At 37.6% G+C, this 20,440-nt stretch overlaps 1 long non-coding RNA gene across 1 annotated transcript; it reads left to right on the top strand.

Annotated features, from left to right (window-relative positions):
* Window positions 1-16,464: 16,464 nt before the first annotated feature.
* Window positions 16,465-18,745, top strand: LOC141633753 (uncharacterized). The gene is made up of 3 exons (XR_012538529.1): window positions 16,465-16,561; window positions 16,655-16,727; window positions 18,533-18,745. It is a non-coding gene; the product is annotated as an uncharacterized LOC141633753 (long non-coding RNA).
* Window positions 18,746-20,440: the final 1,695 nt, after the last annotated feature.

Raw genomic sequence — 20,440 nt, 5'->3', positions numbered from 1 at the left:
GTCTTTATAATAAGGTACAACCATAACACTCATAACACTGACTCTCTAGACCGGTAGCGTGATGACTCGATCCCTCTAATCCTAGCAGCCACAATCAACGATACCTGCTAAGACAACTGCTCACCATCCCCGAATGGATCACCGCAGGTTTCACAAAACAACAACAACGGGGTCAGTACTGACTAATCAAATGTAAGACAGTATAACAATATAAATAGCTGATCATCCTCTATCCCAGTCTCATGACCTTGCACAGTAACCGACTACACCCCGAAGGGTCTAGCCCTGCCAGATTACCCATCGCAACAGGTAATCCTCGCCGCCAGTGGGTGATCGCAGCCCATCCCACCTAGTCCAGCTCATCAATGAGCGACTAATAATCCTTGTCCCTTAATGTGCACATCCCCTCCCGTGGCGGGTTCCACGGAGGGCGAACTAGGGTGTGAAGTCACTCCCGCAAGTAACTCCACTACCATCACAACACACCCAGCCTTACGGCTGTCACAACACCACCATCACCACTACACCAATACTCCGATGATCAGCAGATGACAATCATACACAATACAATCACAATCTTAAACCAATTAACAGTGAACTGAGTAGGGAAACCCTACCTCATCGCAAAGCATGCAAGACTTCCAATTACAGCCACGCACGACTCCAATAAGCATCCTAACAATGATAACCATCTCCTATTACGCAACTATACTCAAAGAATCACTCAGAAGAACACAAAGCAGAAACTTACCTACATTACGCATCGACGGTGACATAGACGACCACCACTTCCGTCATCCTTTTCTCAGCGAATCCCGTCATTCCCATGGTAGAGGTTTAGGCTAATTTCATTAAAGTGTGAAGATATGGGGTGATAGGGTAGAGATAGGCTAGGGTTAGAGAAAGAGGAACTGTCGACGAAATGAGAAAATGAAATGAATCTCGCGAACTTGCGTTTATATTAACGTGTCGACAGCAGCCATACTCGGTCGAGTACAAGAGTACTCGGCCGAGTAGGCTCTACTCGATCGAGTATGGGTGATACTCGGCCGAGTAGCCTCAGCTAGGTCGAGCAAGTAATCCTATAAACCTCATGAAACAAGTATGATCCCTCACCCATTCATCCCTAAGGTCTGTTTGGTCAACAATAACGGTCAAAAATGTTCTTAAATATCCTGGGTGTTACACCAGCTCTCCACTCCTCAATCTTGGAATCCAAAGCCTGCTTCCTGCGAATGTCATCATAAAGGTCTGGCTCCACTGTCAAATCCCCTCTAGCATCCCCTTTCTGTATCATGTGTATGTTAGAAATCATATTTTAAATATCACATATTTTGGTTTAAAGTTTTAGTCATAAAAACTTAAAGATTTTATGCATGCAAAACAAATAAAAAGAGATAAGAAAATCGTTTTCTCACCATCAAAAATTCGGTCAAATGGGCACAAATGAAAGTCTCCTACTTTCACTTGTTCTTGAGCTTAATATGATGGATGATCTTCCAAGATCCCAAGAATAGAAATCCTCCTTATATTGCACCCAAGACATACCCTTAATCTAGTATACTAATTAACTAGATTATTATACTAGTATCCTTAAAATGTATTCTAATATCGTTATTATTACTACACTAGTAACCTTGTTATAATATTAGAGTGGATGAACAATTTATTGTATTCTAAAACTTGTTTAGAGAGAAGTAGGAGAATTTAGAACAACTTTGCATGTGTTGTTGTATGAATAAAATAAAAATCATCATATGAATGTAAGAGAGAGTAAAAATAAGAACCAAAAACCCATCATGAAAGGGAGTGTGGCCGGTTGGGTAGAGCCAAAAAGGCATCTTACCTTTTCCTTTTGCTCTTCTCAATATTTTAGGTGTGTAAGAATAGGTAGAGTAGGTTTTATTAATTTATTCTTATCACATAAAATAAATCACCCACTAATGCCTACCACCCACAATATAATGGACTACCATTTTATTTTCTCAATTTGTCAATTGTCACACAATATGTCACATGTAGTATGATACATGTTATTAATTAATTTAATGCATATTTATCACATAAATATCATTTTATGAATTAATTAAATTACATAGGAGTACAACAAATTGACTAGTAATACTTGATCACATAAATAAAATGGGTCGTATAATTATAATTCACAACATCTTGTAATTATAATCAACCATTCATTCTTATCTCTATTGTTTCTCAAATAATAATCAATTTTAGTAACAAAGAATTTTTATTACTAAAATAAATCTTATTTAATCCCATTACAATAAGATATCAATATTCTCACTCACAAGTAAATTGTTCACTTTTAAGGATTTGATCATTTTGTATCGTCATACAATTAATCAATTTATCCATTAAAGGAATTGTCCTTTAGGTGTGACCTTAAGGGATCAACTGACCACCACCGTCACACGACAGTAATGTCAAACTCTAGTCAGCCAATCATTACCGATTAATGATGATCAGTTGATTATAATAAATCATCCCTCACGTATTCTTTATTTGAGATTTAAATATGTGATCAATATGATCGACAATTGTGATCGCATTATTGTCGGGGACACTTACTCCAACAATGTCCCACTTGTCCTCGACAAGTGTGCGTCACCAATTCTCTTGTCCTATTACTATCTCTCACTCAATGCAAGGTGTCTTTCGGGTCGTACTTGCAAGTGATCATATCGAGAGTGGTTTCCTCGATCTGGAGAATAACTGATTGACCGGAATTTATCTACCATAGATATCTTCCGAGCGTGGCCACGCATTTCCAGTTCATTGCTCCTCGAGTGGCCCTGAGATATTGTTTTAACCCTGACAAGGGGGTGGGAAATTCCTATCGCACTATTCCCTTCGACTAGCCACAACCATCATAACCCAAAATATGCTCATTTGACCCCATTTACGAAGGTCGTAGTAACATAAATCAAAGTTAATCTGAAACCATGCCACCTTAGGCGAACAGTCTTTAGTCAAAAGAATCGACTCATTAGAATACTATAGTAGCTCTCGCCACGACCAGGCTTTATAAATTTGCCAGAACTCTATAAGCGGTCATTGCCCGACAAAGTGTTCCTAACAGTCTGCCTATGTGATCGACTAGTCATCTCACATTACTCTATGGCACTTGAACTTGCCATCAATCGCATCACACTCTAGTCACTTCGAGACGTCACCTCATTCAAGTGACTATGGGCGAATACCATGTTAATCCGGTTTCACTTTAACGGGGTTCAATATTGTCTCTACAACCCGTTTGGATGTAACAAAGTACAAGAAAAGAGTTTTTAAAGTAAAAACTCGAACGACAAATGCGATTATCACATATGAATAGTCAATGCCTGATTACTATTTCATATTCTCTAATCTAATTTGATCTTGTATGTAGTTGTTCATTTCAATTCAATTGAAATGACATGACTCATCATGTTTAGCCTATGATTAGGCCTTGCTAAGTAGGTTTTAGCAACTCCCTGCTCAACCTTGCTACATACTTGTTTTCCTTTCGTAATGTATACATTTGCATTACAAAACTTTCTGAGTACGTGTCTATATCCAATATAGACATAGGCTTTATTGCCTTAAAATAGCTCCCACTATTTTCACAGTGTGCAGAACTCATACCTCTTGCACATCCTATGATTGCAAGTGTACTCAATTTCCGTTGTAAATATTTCTCATTGTTCTTTATTACCTAGAACGATTCTAGAAAATCTATTTCTTAAATAACATAGCCACAATGGTATCTTAAACCATCCTAATGTAATTTAATTATTACTCAAATTCGATTTGAAACAATTCATCATACTCAAAGTATATGAAGTGTTATACATTATTTCCTATTTAATTGATTCGGCAGCGGAAGCAAATGGAATCAATCAAATATGTTCAACTTGATTGAACCAGTCATGAATCTTATCAACATAAGACTTCTTATTTGACGCTAATATCATGTGGATTTATCTCCATAAATCTGGATATTAAAGATGTATTATATTTCTCCAAGTCTTAAATCATTCCCACATATTAGACTAATTAAAATTTCCGTAACTCCCACTAAACTCCATGTATAAACACAACTCCTCGACTTATCGAGAAAAGTTTTATAACATGATCAAAATATTGATTCCAACTCATTGATGTCCAACTTAAGACCCTCTCTTAAGTTTCATATTATCTTAGGATTGCAAAAATCTAAAAAACTCAAGACATGTATTGAATACATTCCTTCTAATTGAAGAAGTGGGTTTTAGATTCACTTGCTATATGTATATCATCATAATGAAACACAATCCCTAAGAAGATCCAAATAGACTTAAGCATTTCAACTAGTGCAAAACCTTTTGCCACCAATCAAACTTTGATATCTAACAATTCACTTGGAATTTATTTCGGATTTATATGGCTCTAAGCCTTGTATTGAGTTGTGACTTAAACATTCTCATGTAAGTCATATATTCATTACTTTCCAGAAGTAACTCTTTCTTTGTTAGTTGTAAGCTCTTTACTTTCTTAAAAGTAACATGAATTCATCATCTTCAACAAGTGATGACTTTAACCTCGTAGGTTTTGAAGAAACAACGTCTTACACAAAACGTCTCATGTAGCCAAGAAAGACCAGTTTCTTGCGACATAATATTCTTTGTGGCTCTTGAATAATTTTTCTCCCACTCTGTCTTCTAGAAATAAACTTGTATTCTAGAAAGACAGTTTCACGAGCCACAAACCCGTTGTACTCGTGATTATAATAAGGAAAAATGAGCACTTGTTTCTTTTGAAAACTTACAAACATGGTAACCTACCATTTCATATCTCATATGATTCGTTTTAGATTTAGTGGAAAAATAATTTAGACAATATGATAAAATCCCCAAAAAGGATCAAGTAACTCAAAGTAACTTGATTGAAATCCAAACCATATCGAATAGCATTTGATTTCTTTATCCAACCACACATTATCCCATAATGCGTGCTAAGAGAGATTAATTTGTGATACTATATCACATTTCCTTTGGCTTATATCAAAGAATTCACTTTGATAATCCCATCATGACTAAATCGTGATTCCTGGAACTTTTTGAATTTCTTCAAAGATTTCTCTATTTACCTTATTAAATGAACACATTAGTGTCAACCTAAATCGTTGGCAAAAGATAATGAACAACCTATTTTGGATCAATGATTTACAACCTCGATCTCCTTTACAACCAAAAGGCACGAGACATCTTACTTTGAATACAAGATAAGCATATACCATAAGATTAACAACCTAATGGTTTCAAGAGTACTCGATAACTCTTTGCGTTCATCATTCCAGAATTTAAGGTTTAATCTTGGGATACCAATTTGAGTCTTGCATCATCTACATTATGTATCATTCTAGTTTGGTTTAGAATATATTCACCTTGATAATGGGCTAGCCATACATCAAATCGTGGTGTATAGGGTCACAAAAGTGAAACCTCTTTTGTATCTTAACAAGTTTATATTCTTATTTAGAGTTTATGCACTTAATAGTCATAATTAAGTACAACTATAAACCCTAAACTAGAATGATTACACAATGACTCTATCTCTCGACATTATTTGATGCTATTCGTCACATTATAATCATCTTATGTATCGAATACAATGATGAAAACCTCCATTGGTTTCTAATATTGACGAAGTAGTATTAGCAAAATTTATGTTAATCAAATAAACATTTAAAGAAGAAGGTCCCATTAGATGTCACACAACTAACTTGTTGATTCTTTAATAATTTGGGGTAGTATCCTTTCTAGCGTCCAACACTTAAGACAATAGAAACTTTATCGGCCGGGATTGATAGGTTTAGTATCGTTATTCTCAATAACTTTACTTTTAACATTACCTTGTATCAATTCCATTCTAATTTTACTTCTTTAAAACCTTATCCTTTTCTTAACGGTTTAAGAGAATGCTCCCACTTATTTCAATGAGTCTTTGCTAGGAGAAGCAAAAATTGAAATACATGAAGACTACTCTTCATTCGTTTGTTTAGTCTTAAAACTTTCATTGAAGTGGTTGCGGTATTTTGGTCAATTTTGATTTCAAACAAATCTAGTTACCAAAATGATGTAACGTTTCAAAGTACTTAACTCAATTAAGCATATGAGAAATAATTCATTGTAAGTAGATATGTTAGTCAAGGATAAAAAACCCTTTTGATCACGAATAACTTTTATCTATACTCTTCACAAGAGATCCTTACAATGGATAACACGAGGTTTTTAGAAGAAAAATTCAAATTTTGTCTTTAGTTACGATGTTTTAATGGAGATTTGAATCAAAAATCTAAATGATATCGTATATGAATTATGGTAAAGAAATAGAACAATATGACAACGGAATAGTGGAAAACTTAACATTTATCATTTTATTAATACTTGTAAATAACAAGTAAAGCATTTACATAGTGACCTCTACCCAACTATGATAAATGATTCCAAGATCCAAATTCATATTAACTTGGGGCACGGTGTGCCGAAATACCCTTTATTAATATAACTCGATGGATTAACTCTTTAATCGATTCTACTTTTAGAACTCTTGGTCGATAAAATTACATTAATATTTATCCTTAGCCCGAAACACATCCGGAAATCGTCGTGAATACTTTCGTTGAGTTCAATCCAAATTTCGAATGAATGTGTCCATGATCCAAATTTATATTAACTTAGGGCACGGTGTGCCGAAATACCCTTTATTAACATAAATTCGGTGGATAGATATTTATCACCCACTTCCCCTACGTAACAAGGTTTGTACCCCGGTGTGGCCGAGTGCACTCCCTCACGAAATAGGTTTTCATGGTTTCTACTTTTTGGTAAGGCTAAGTCTCAATTGTTTATTTTAGCGAGAGGTCATGTCAATTTATTATCTATTACGTTTTAAGTGAACTAAAGTGGTGAACTACGATAATTGTAATTGACACGGTCGATAAACTCGATTAAAAAGATAATGCATGTTTAGTTATGGCGATTTAGCGATGCATGCAACATATAAATAAAATGCAAAGCATAAAATAAATCCTAGTATGGCCTTCCTAAAATAGTAAATCTAATTAACTATTACATATTGGGAAACCAACTCCTTTGGTCCCTTGAACTTCGGTCTTGGCACGCATTTCAAGGCAACACTTTCTTTAATGAATCGCTTTCTTGAGTGGCACCGTCTTCAAGGTACTCCGGAATAAATAAATTTCATAATAAATTACATAATTTCCTATTATACATTTGTAATAAAATAAAAATAAATCTATTAAATTACAAAATGATGATACGAGATCACAATAAATTACAACCGAATCGATATTCCCATACATTTCGGGCAATACCAATAAAACTAAGGCCATACTAAGTAAAATTACATAATTCAAAATTACATAAAATTAAAATATGACAATCATAAATAAAATGCAGCATTATAATATGTATGAACATGCCCAATTTTATGCTAAATCGCCTTTAAGGAGCCAATATCGTATATTTGTCGGTTTTTACGGATTTGCGTGATTTAACATTTTTAGAAATCACAATAATTACATAAATTCATATTTATGTACAAGTTAATTACCCTAACCAACGTAGGACTCAAAATTAGTCTCCACTAACATATTGACAATAATTAACTTATATTTCTTAATGTTGTTCATAAATGGACTTAAAATACAAAATTTATGTCATAAACTTCAAATTAAATCATAAAAATTTCAAATAATTTCAAAATTTGAAATTTAAATTCATGAACATTCTGGAAAAATACCATGACACTCATAATGCTCAAAAACAAGGTTAAAAATTTCGAAAATTATCGAGAAAAACAATGTTGCGGTTTATCGGATTTATCAATTATTACCATAAAAATATGAGAAAAATTATTTTTATTAACTTTTCACTTTTAGATCTGAAATATATGATAAAATGCAACATGTAATATTTTTCCTTAGTCATGAAGTATGTTTTAGCAATTTTTACTAATTAAAGTCACTATTTATGTGATTTTTCATCAAAAATTCATAAATCATGCATAAAGACTTCATTATATCCAAATATTTTACACACATCTTGTAAAATTTCATGTGACAACATACTAAATTTCCATGACCAGATTCAAAATATAACTCATATTAACAAATTTACCCATTTAAATACGATTTTAACTTGAAAAATCCATATTTCGAGCAAAACAACTGATTTATCATGAAAATTTACAGGCCATCAGTAGATAATATATGTGAAAACATATCCAAAAGCCACTGAAAAATTCGAAGTTTAGCTAATTTTCGTCCAAAAATGACATTTTTATCATAAAAATCACATTTTAATGCCAATATTATATAAAATGAACAATAAAAATCCATAAATAAACCAAAATGTCCTAAAAATCACTTAGGACCAGAAACTTTTAACATGCAAAATTATTTCATGATTTATCTTCATAAATCCTAAATAACAAGTTTTATATGTTAATTAAACTAACTCGGAAAAACTAACCTGATTTTGCATGCAACAACCGTGATGCTCTGATACCACTTGTTAGAAATCATATTTTAAATATCACATATTTTGGTTTAAAGTTTTAGTCATAAAAACTGAAAGATCTTATGCATGTAAAACAAATAAGAAGAGATAAGAAAATCGTTTTCTCACCATCAAAAATTCGGTCAAACGGGCACAAATGAAAGTCTCCTACCTTCACTTGTTCTTGAGCTTAATATGATGGATGATCTTCCAAGATCCCAAGAATATAAATCCTCCTTAGATTGCACCCAAGACATACCCTTAAACTAGTATACTAATTAACTAAATTATTATACTAGTATCCTTAAAATGTATTCTAATATTGTTATTATTACTACACTAGTAACCTTGTTATAATATTAGAGTGGATGAATAATTTATTGTATTCTAAAACTTTTTTAGAGAGAAGTAGGAGAATATAGAACAACTTTGCATGTGTTGTTGTATGAATGAAAATAAAAATCATCATATGAATGTAAGATAGAGTAAAAATAAGAACCAAAAACCCATCATGAAAGGGAGTGTGGCCGGTTGGCTAGAGCCAAAAATGGCATCTTACCTTTTCCTTTTGCTCTTCTCAATATTGTATGTGTGTAAGAATAGGTAGAGTAGGTTTTATTAATTTATTCTTATCACATAAAATAAATCACTCACTAATGCCTACCACCCACAATATTTCGGTCCACTTCTATAAAATGGACTACCATTTTATTTTGTCAATTTGTCAATTGTCACACAATATGTCACATGTAGTATGATACATGTTATTAATTAATTTAATGCATATTTATCACATAAATATCATTTTATGAATTAATTAAATTACATACAACAAATTGACTAGTAATACTTGATCACATAAATAAAATGGGTCATATAATTATAATTCACAACATCTTGTAATTCTAATCAACCATTCATTCTTATATCTATTGTTTCTCAAACAATAATCAATTTTAGTAACAAAACATTTTTATTACTAAAATAAATCTTATTTAATCCCATTACAATAAGATATCAATATTCTCACTCACAAGTAAATTGTTCACTTTTAAGGATTTGATCATTTTGTATCGTCATACAATTAATCAATTTATCCATTAAGGGAATTGTCCTTTAGGTGTGACCTTAAGGGATCAACTGACCACCACCGTCACACGACAGTAATGTCAAACTCTAGGCAGCCAATCATTACCGATTAATGACGATCAAATGATTATAATAAATCATCCCTCACGTATTCTTTATTTGAGATTTAAATATGTGATCAATATGATCGACAATTGTGATCGCATTATTGTCGGGGACACTTACTCCAACAGTGTATCCCCATCTTCCCTACCTCATCTCTCAACCTCATCAAAGACATAGCTATGCATAGCGAATGCACACTCTTTCTGCTCAAAGCATCTGCAACCACATTAGCTTTCCCTTCATGGTAAATGATATCCATGTCATAAACCCCAATCAGCTGCATCCACCTCCTCTGTCTCATGTTCAACTCCTTTTGAGTGAAGATGTACTTGGGACTCTTGTGATCTAAAAACACCTTCAAGGTCGCCCCATAAAGGTAGTGCCTCCAAATCTTGAGAGCAAACACTACAACACCCAACTCCAGATCATGTGTCGGATAGTTCTCCTTATAAGGCTTCAATTGCCAAGAAGCATAGACAATCACTTTCCTATTCTGCATCAACACACAACCCAACCCATTATTTGAAGCATCGGTATACACCTCAAAGTTCTCACTCCCTTCAGGTAAAGCTAAGATTGGAGCTGTGGTCAAACGCTCCTTTAATGTCTGGAACGCCGTCTCACAACTTTCATCCCAACGAAACGTGTTCTCTTTCCTCATCAAAGCTGTCATAGGTCTGGCTATCTTGGAGAAATCCTTCACGAACCGTCGATAGTACCCTGCCAAACCCAAGAAACTCTTGATCTCTGCCACATTCTTTGGTGCTTCCCACTTAGTAACTGCCTCAATCTTTGCAGGATCCACAGCTACACCCTTCTTTGAAATCACATGCCCCAGAAAGGCAACATCCTCTAACCCGAACTCACACTTAGACAACTTTGCATAGAGCTGATGTTCTCGCAAACTCTGCAACACTATCCTCAAATGCTCCTCATGCTCCTCCTTGGTCTTAGAAAAGAATAGGATATCATCGATAAAGACCACTACAAACCGATTCAAGAACTGACTGAAGACCCGGTTCATCAAATCCATAAACACTGCAGGTGCATTAGACAACCCAAACGGCATCACAACATACTCGTACTGACCATACCTCGATGTAAAAGCTGTCTTCGGTATGTCCTCTTCCCGAATCTTCACCTGATGGTAACCTGACCTCAAATCAATCTTAGAAAAGACCGTTTCACCGTTCAAGTGATCAAACAAATCATCTATCCTCGGTAAAGGATACTTGTTTTTCACTGTGACTCTGTTCAGCTCTCTATAATCGATGCACAACCTCAAGCTCCCAGATTTCTTCTTCACAAACAAGACTGGTGCTCCCCACGGTGATATATTAGGTCTAATGTATCCCTTCTCAATCAGATCATCCAGCTGTTTCTTCAGCTCCTCCAACTCCTTAGGACCCATACGGTACGGTGCCTTAGAGATTGGTCCCGTCCCCGGTTTCAACTCAACACTGAAATCTATCTCCCTCTTCGGTGGCAACCCCGGTATCTCCTCTAGAAAAACATCTGGAAACTCTCCCACCACTAGTATCTGCTCAACTGACGGACTCTCTACTCTATGGTCTCTCACATGGCATAAGATCAACGGACACCCCTTCCTCAGATAGGACTTCAAGGTCACTGCTGCAATTAATTTAACTTTGGGTTTGACAACAAACCCACGATAAGACACACTAATCCCCTTAGGACCTCTCAAAGAAACCCTCTTTTGATGACAATCTATCTTAGCCTTATACTTAACCAACCAGTCCATACCAACTATCATCTCAAAGCCCTCCAAAGGAAACTCTAACAAGTCCACTGGTAAGTCAACCTGTCTAACTATCATAGACGCACCTCTATACAACCGCCTGATACAGACTCTCCCGAAGGTATAAAAACTTCCTCTTTTGCAGATTCATACCCAGTCAAACCCAACCGCTTAGCATGACTCGATGATACAAACAATTGTGATGCTCCCGAATCAAACAAAATAAAGGTAAAAACTCCATTAACAAGAAAAGTAAAGGTGATAACGTGAGCATCATCCTCAGCTGCCTTCTTCTCCATCATAAACAGCTTACCACTGGTCTTCTGCCCACCTCCCTAGACAGTACTAGCTGAAGTAGACGGCTTAGCAACCGACCCCTGGTTGTTGTTGTTGTTGTTGTTGTTGTTGTGCGCTGCCGGTTTCTGGTATGAATTACCGCCATTGCGGTTAGCCCCATTGTTTTTACTATGGCCACCCCTGTTGTTCCACGACCCAGCCGACCTGTTACTAGCATAACTCTGCAAAGGACCCTGAGAGAAACTCCCCTGCGACGGTCTCTGGAAACCCCCACTCATAGCACTGGTGCACTCATGCCTCTTGTGGCCCATACCGCCAAAGTTAAAACAGGTCATACCCCAACTACTACTACCAACCCCAAGACCACGCCCATAAGAAGCTCCAACACTAAACCACGAACCTGATGAGTACGCTCTTGCCTGGTTATGGCCACTCTTCTTGTAACTAGACTGGCCACCACCCTCACTCTCAGCTTTCCTCTTCTCAGAAACTCTCTCCTTGGTGATGCGTGTATTTTATATAAGGTTTTTACCTCATTTTTACACGCATTTATGTACTATTTTACGTGGCATCTAGCTACAAATACCCCCGAATAGTCTACTTTGGTCTGTCTTGTTTATATTGCAGGTACGGACCGAAAAGAAGATAAATCAAGCCTAAACTCGTCCCATTTGCATACATTTATGGAGAACATGGAATCGGAGCTCGGAATCCATCACTTTGAAGACGCGTGAGCTGATTTCGGAAGGTGTCAAAGTGCCTTATGCGCCAATATAGCTCGATCGACCTCTTTTCAGTCGATCGAATGCTTTATCTCTTGGAGTTTCACTCGATCGAGTTGTTTTCATACTCGATCGAGAAGGCCCTTATAAGAAGTCCTCGATCGAAAGGTTTTTCCATTTGATCGAGACGAATGTTTTCTTAATTCCTCGATCGAGTGGTTTAATTCCACTCGATCGAGGGGTTTTTATCCTGGAGTCGTTTTTCCGCCTATTTTCGTATGGGTTTTTAATTAGGCTTTTGGATTAGGTTTAGGGGGAGGATTTTCGTGTTCTACATTACGAAGTAGACTGCGTGACTCTCATCACTTCTTCTTCTCTTCTCTTCCCTCTTTACTCTCTTCGACCTTACTCTAGATGACTCGGATTTGGAACTTGTGATCGGTACATTTATTCATTTTCTTAATCTTAATCTCCCTATTTTCATTATTATCATGTTTAATTTCTATTATCTATGCATTATTATTGTTGATCCGATGATGATACGTAGCTAATTTCCTTTGCTAAGACTAGGGAATCCATGATTGTGAAGGAATAGTAATCGCTTTATTAGGTTTAATGCATGTGTAGTTTATGTTGTTAACCGATGCATTCAATTGTCTCTGTCTAATTGAGTCGATGCAATTAGTCATTTAATCGTAGTAAACCTTGACCTGGACCGGAAGGTTAGAAAGGGTGAGACTCGTATCGAACATTAGGGCACCGTAGTGAGGGCGGAAGCTAAGCTATTTGTGCTTTAGGGCGAATTGAGACCAAAAGAAGATATTCACTGCCCCATAGACCATGCTTGCATTGACCTGAGACTTAGATTACTTGACTAAATGATCATGGTGAACCGATTGTCTTAGCTGCTTTCTCCTTATTTGTTTAATCTTTATTCTCTTGCCTTTTTCTCTTCCTTAACCTCTTTAGTTTAGAACAAACAAATTTAAACCCCCAAATTAATTACCGTGATAGACTTAGTTAAAGTTGACATTTTCCCATCTTCCTGTGGAGATCGACTCGACTTCCCTAGCTATATTAGTTAGAGCCACTTGGTTATTTTTGATAGGTATACGACTAGCCTGTCAAATTTTGGCACCGTTGCCGGGGAGGTTGCGAAATTTTGTTGCTTAATTTAAGTTTGTCTCTCGTCTCAAGGAATTTATTCCTTGAGACTGATCTCATATTTTTGCAAGTTTTTGATTAGTTTGTAAGATATCTGTTCTAGAAGGGAACATTATCATACCTGCCCCAGTCTGTAGAATTCTATCTGCTAGGATGCCGAATATAGCCAGCCATTCAGAGCCGACGGTGGATTCCCTTCCAAAAGGCTTCCTATTACCCACTACTGACTCGGGAACCTTTGGAATCCACCCATCTTACATACAGCTGGTTGAGAGAAATCTCTTCAGGGGGGTAACTGGAGAAGATCCGTGCAAGCACATAGAGCTATTTACAAAGTACTACTCCACCATTCCTCTTGCTGCGGAGGTGACACAAGACAGAGTGAAGAGACTTCTCTTTCCCTTCTCTGTAGCTGAAGATGCCCGGGAATGGTTGAGGGATTTAGACAGGGAAGTAGCTGGTGTAACTGACTGGAATTCTCTTGCCTTGGCCTTTTACAGGCGATATTTTCCACCACAGCGCACTAATGCGTTGAGATCTCAGATTACTGCATTTGAGCAACTACCTACTGAAGACTTGAATGGGGCTTGGACTAGGTTCAAGAAGCTCGTCCGTTCTGTGCCTCACCACGGTTTCAAGCGCTGGTTCCTATGCACCCAATTCTACAATGGGTTGTATCCGGACCAGAGAGCTATCCTTGATAAAGTAGCCAAGAGGAGATTTACGAAGAATGTAGAGGATGACCATGGGTGGCATCTTATTGAGGAGATGGCCATCCATGTTGCCGAATATGGAAATCCTTGAGGAAGTGGGCAAGTTGACAGGTTGGTAGTAGCTGAGGTGGAGAGTCCTAGCAAAAGTCTAGGAAATACGGATATTACGGAGACTATGGGTGAGCACGCACAAGTTTGTGCTATTACTGAGCATGTAGAGATATGCGGTAGATGCGGCTTGGAGGGGCATGACCCCATTGGTTGTATGGCAAGAATAGAGAGCGTCCTTGCTTATCAGAAATACAAGCAAGGAGTTCCTTTTTCTCAATTATATGAAGAAATGACAAATGTTTCTACTCCTTCTACGCCAATGTCGCAGCCAAACCCTTCTTTTACAAATGGGGAGATTGTCGAACTGAAATCCCTGGTTTTGAACTTAACACAATAGTTTGGGGAGAAATGCAACAAGGATAATAACGCTATTGTGGAGTTAAGAGAGCAAGTCGCGCAGTTAACACTCGCGACAAACCAAGCTAATCATCCACCCTCGTGCGACCCAGTCAATGCCATAAATATCCGAAGTGGCCTTACTTATGAGGGACCAAAAATGCCAGAAGACGGGGTAGTGACAGCTGATAATACCCCGGATGACGAGTTAGAAGAATTCACGGACGATATCACTGCTGAATATTGTTTAGGCACTCGATCGAATGAAAATTCTAATCGATCGAGTGAAATTTCTCCTCCAAAAACTCGATCGAGTGAAATTTCTACTCGATCAAGAGATGGCCAAATAACAGGTTTCGATTGAGTAACCCATTCCTCTCGATCGAACATTATGGCAAATGACAACACTAGATCGAGTGAAAATTGTACTCGATCAAGGAACCCCGAAATACAATAGCTCAATCGAGTTGTTCAAACACCTTAATCGAGTATTTCACAAGACAAAACTACTCGATCGAGTGAAGAAAGTGCTCGATCGAGTGCCAGAACTAGTGGAGCTTCAATTTCGACATCTAATTCCGCTACCGTGTCATCCTTCCCTGCTGTGAAGACGTCACGTGCTGATAAAGGTAAAGAGAAAGTCGCGGGTCCACTCATTGCTACCAGAGTACCCTATGCAAGACGTCTGAAGGACGCAAAGGTTGAGCGACAGTACGGTAAGTTTGTGGACGTCGTCAAGAATCTCCGGGTAACTGTCCCTTTTACCGAACTTATTACCCAGATACCTTCTTACGCTAAGTTTATGAACGATATTGTGACGCATAAGAGAGAGCTAAGTGAATTTGAGACTGTTGCTTTCATGGAAGAGTCTAGTAATTTACTTTTAAATAAGGCTCCACCCAAAATAAAAGACCCGGGTAGTTTTTCTATTACATGTGTTATAGGCAATGAAGTAATAGATAAGGCTCTTTGCGATTTAGGAGCCAGCGTCAGTATCATGCCTCTATCTGTCTGCAAGAAATTAAATATGGGTCACCTTAAATTGACTAACATTACTCTACAGATGGCTGATAGATCTGTTAGACGACCCTTAGGTGTAACACCCGCCCTTTTCGTATAATTTTCATAAAGAAAAATAATACTTTTACATTACTTTAACTAGTTAATTTCATTATGTTAATAAAAGTAATTTAATTAAAGCTATAAGTTTTAAAGCTTACGTATATAAAATATACGTTTTCGTCGGATAGAAATAATAATAATAATAATAATAATAATAATAACTATATTGATAATAAAATTTCCGTCTTAAATTATAGTAGGTTTAAGACGAACCTCCATCTAGCAAAGGACCGTCACATTTTCACATGTGAGCCTAATCTATCCCCGACCTATCCCGTGTCGACAACACATTCCTTAACTTTAGCACCCAATTAAAATATAAGTTGTTGACCCACACTCACAAATTGTTGGACCAATCCAAAAACACCTCACCATTTTATATTCCTTCTTTTCGAAAACCTTGTGTAAAAAGCTTGAACACCTGCAACAACATTTCAGCCGCTGTAAGAAAACAAAACTCAAAACAAGCTCCAAAGAAACCATTAATGGCGACCTAAAACCTTAGATTTCTAGCTCATTTTTCGACCAAACTCAATAATTCTTGCACCATTCTTCTCCTTATCTCTTCCTTCATCTTTTAAGGTAAGAAAGGCATAGCCTTGTGAAGCTCTCGTCTCGACCCGTCTCATAAATGTGACGTTTTTAGACTAACTCGGCTCTTATTACGGTTTTTAGGTGAAGACTTTGAGGACCCCGAAGGAAACTCATTCATAATCGACCATTCCCTTGAAGATTGAAGAAAGTTAAGGTAACCGTGATAGGTTACTCGACAAACGTCGGGAAACTCGCCTCCTTACTCGACTTTTCTGTGTTTGTCGTAAAAGTTTAAGTCTTTATTATTTTCCTCATGTTTGGAGTTGGTTTTGAAATACTTGTGATGGGTTTACATGGTCACTTGGTGGCTTTCATGGCTTGGCCTCATGTGTATAGCCGGTTATGAGACTGAATGTGACTCGTGACTCGTCGTCCCTTCGAACAATTTCGCGTCTGCTTCCTGGGTTTTTCTGGTCTGTGTGTGTGACATTATTTAACAGTGCTAACCCCACTTAGTCGGACAAACTCTCGTCCTAATGCCACCCTCGTAGTCGGTCGTGAGTTGGGTTCAAAGGGGACCTAAGGACCCATTTTCATTGTGAATGTCGTCGTCCTACCCCTGTTTTGTGACGGATACCTCTGTCTCTTGGGCCTGTTTTCCCTTACCTGAACTGTCTTGCTCGTACTTTACCTATGTACTCGCCATTCCTCCTTTTTGTTCGTCTGTAATGTGCGCTGTGGTCTCGTTTATTTGGGTAGTAACACCGCTGAATGTCGTCTGCAATTGTTGGAAATCTGAAAGTGCAGGGAGTGTAGTCGGCTGTTGTGATGAATGGTATAGGTGTGTCTATGTATACTCGATTTTTACCGCTTGGAAAACTCGAGTTTGGACCGTTAAGTAGGAGCCGCGCATTTTTTGTTTCCCTGTATGATTTCATTGAATGAAATTCCCTGCTCACCCAATGCTTTCCTGTATGTCGTGAATGCTGTGATGCCATTCCTTTCTTATTTTTATTTTTTTCTTTTATTTTATTTTTATGTTTTTACTTTGTGGTTATTGGTGTTGGGCTCAAATTGTGATCACTTTTGGACCCACTCCTCTATTTTACATGGACTCAAATTCTTGATGGTTGTGGGCTCACCATTCCTAAGTTTGTGGGCTCAATTTATCATTTGTGTTGGATTGTTTGTATTTCGTAAATTTCCACATGACGTAAATTATCCATTACCACATGTTATATTTTATTTATTTTATTTAACCGACAAGTATAAATATAAAATGAAATGTTTATTTTATATGTTCAAATATGAAAAGACGATTATAAATAATTACCTGTATGAGTCGTGATCTTGTAGAAATGCCATGATACTACCATATATGCTTTTTTTTACGTTTACGCCCTACTTGTCTTTGTTACAGCAAGTACGGGTTTGCCTGCTGTCTTTGTTCGCAAGTATGGTTTCGTCCACTTGTCTTTGTCTTTGGCAAGTGAGTCATATCTTAGTCTTTCCGCCACTTTCGTCTTTGTTAAGCGATTGGGGTACTCGGTCTCTATTAGGAGTCGAGTCTTGGGTGCGTGCTGTGCTGGCGCACGTCGAATCGGGATGTACACCCGAGAATCTGCAGATTTAGACTAGGACCGTGTCATTATCGTAGTCCTACCCGGGGAAATTATAGTCTAAGAGTAGTAAATGTTAGCATTTTGGATGGTTATATTGGTCATATCTCCTTGAATTACGTGCTCATGTTTAAGTGGTCTCTATCTTGCCTTCTTACATTTTCCTCCATTATTTGACATTGTTTATGTGTTGCTTACTTGTCTATCTTACTCCTTCTCCTTATTCTTGAATCTTTGAACATGTAAGATCATATGCTTAGTTACAATTCAGCTTACCCTTATCTTACTTAATCTGATCATTTGTTTATGTGCTTTGTCATGTTCATCTTGATGTTTGTGGGTCGGAGAACCTTGAGTTACTCCCCACTGACTGTGGCTTTCATGTTTACATGAATGACAGGTTGGTGAAGATGCTTATATGGGGTTTGACGTGTGAGCTAGCGAGTACCCCGGACTTTTAGATTGCCTATTTACCGCTTAGACTCACCTATTTCTTTATGTCATTCGAGGGATATATTTTCCCCACTTTTGACCGTTTTATTTGTATGGACCCTTGTTTTTATTTCCGTTTTTCCTTCTGTTGAATGTTAGTGACTCCCGCATGCTAAACTCTATCTACTAAATAAAAGTTTTAAAAACTTCACATTTTTCGTATATATTTAGTAGTTTACTTTCCGCTTTATCGCGGGGTGTCACAGTTGGTATCAGAGCCTTTGTAGCTCCCGACGCACACACGTGTACCCCAACCTAAATTTTGAACTTGACCTTGAAATAATGAATGAGAGATGGGTAGAACTAAGGACCTAAGTTGGTAGTCTTCTTGTGTATGCTATTTGTTAAGTACTAACTCGTTTGACTCTCTTTGGTGCTTTAAGAAGATGGTGCGACCAAACAATGTGGAGAATACTATCTTGCAAGCCCTTACTCAAATTCTTCAAAATCAACAAAATGTCAATGTTCAAGCCCATCCCGCTCCACATGTGGTAGATCATCAAGGAAGTTTTTCTTGGATTGCAAGCCAACTAGCAAGAAACAAGGCTAAGACCTATGGTGGTGAAGTGGATCCTATTGAGCTTTCCGAGTGGTTTCGTGACATGGAAAAGAATTTCTCTCTTTATGATGTCCAAGATCGAGACAAAGTGAAGCTTGCCTCTCATTTCCTTGTGAAGGAGGCCGATAGGTGGTGGACTATTACCGGGCCTTCCGTCACTCAAGACCCCACCTTTGATTGGAACCGTTTCAAGACTCTTGTGGAAACTCGTTTCTACCCTAAGGAACTCAAGCAACAAAAATTGAAGGAGTTCATTGATTTCAAGCAAGGAGGCCTATCCGTTCAAGCTTTCACCAACAAATTCAATGATCTTGCTCACTTTGCCCCTAAGTTTGTGAAAGATGAAGATGAACGTGTCTACTTCTACCGAAGCAAGTTGAATCCCAAGTTGGAAAGTATGGTGAGAAGAGACTCCACAACCTTTGTGGCGGTCTATGATGATGCTCTTTGGGCCGAAAATTCCTTGAAGGCTATTGATAATGATGCCAAGACTCGTTCCCACTCTACTTCTTACCGTCCCAACTTTCATGGCAAGAGACCCTTTGTGCCTTCTCCTTCACAAAACAATCCTAACAAGAGGTTTGTACCAAGAGCACAAGAACCAAGAGTGCAAGAACCAAGGAGGCAAGAGCCTAGTGGACAAGTTTCCCAATCAAGCAACAACAACCTCAATTTGGAGAAAGCTCGCAAGTGCTTCAATTGTAAGCAAGCCGTTCACCCCGGAGTTGGATGCTACAATCGACCTTTGAATTGCTACATTTGTAAGAAGCCCGGACATCGTGCCAATGCTTGTCCCGAGAAGAAGGATGATCCTACTCCTAAAGCCAAACCAAGAGGAACCATCTTTGTCATGAGTCGTGCCGAAGCCGCCGCTCATCCCGACATCATTACGGGTATGTTCTCAATTTTTGATCAACCATGCCTTATACTTTTCGATACCGGCGCATCTTTATCTTTTATTTCTTCCAAGTTTTCGGAAAAGTTAGCTCTTGAGCCCATACCTAGTGAGAATACCCCTATATCCTTACCTTCCGGAGAAATCATTTCATGCTCCTACTTCTTTCCCGATGTCCCTATCATAATTTCGGGAAATCTTTTCCCCGCTAACCTACTTCGTTTTCCACTTGAGGAATTCGATGTGATTTTGGGTATGAATTGGTTGTCCAAGTATGATGCAAGATTCGAGTGTAGAGATCAAAAGATTCGCCTCAAAAGTCCGCTTGGAACCCGTGTATCCTATAAAGGAGTTCGTTCTCA

The sequence above is a fragment of the Silene latifolia genome, chromosome Y, assembly GCF_048544455.1.
Source record: "Silene latifolia isolate original U9 population chromosome Y, ASM4854445v1, whole genome shotgun sequence".
Classification (NCBI taxonomy): Eukaryota; Viridiplantae; Streptophyta; class Magnoliopsida; order Caryophyllales; family Caryophyllaceae; genus Silene; species Silene latifolia.
Note: the sequence above shows the minus strand (reverse complement) of the source record. Positions and strands in the feature narration are given on the sequence as shown.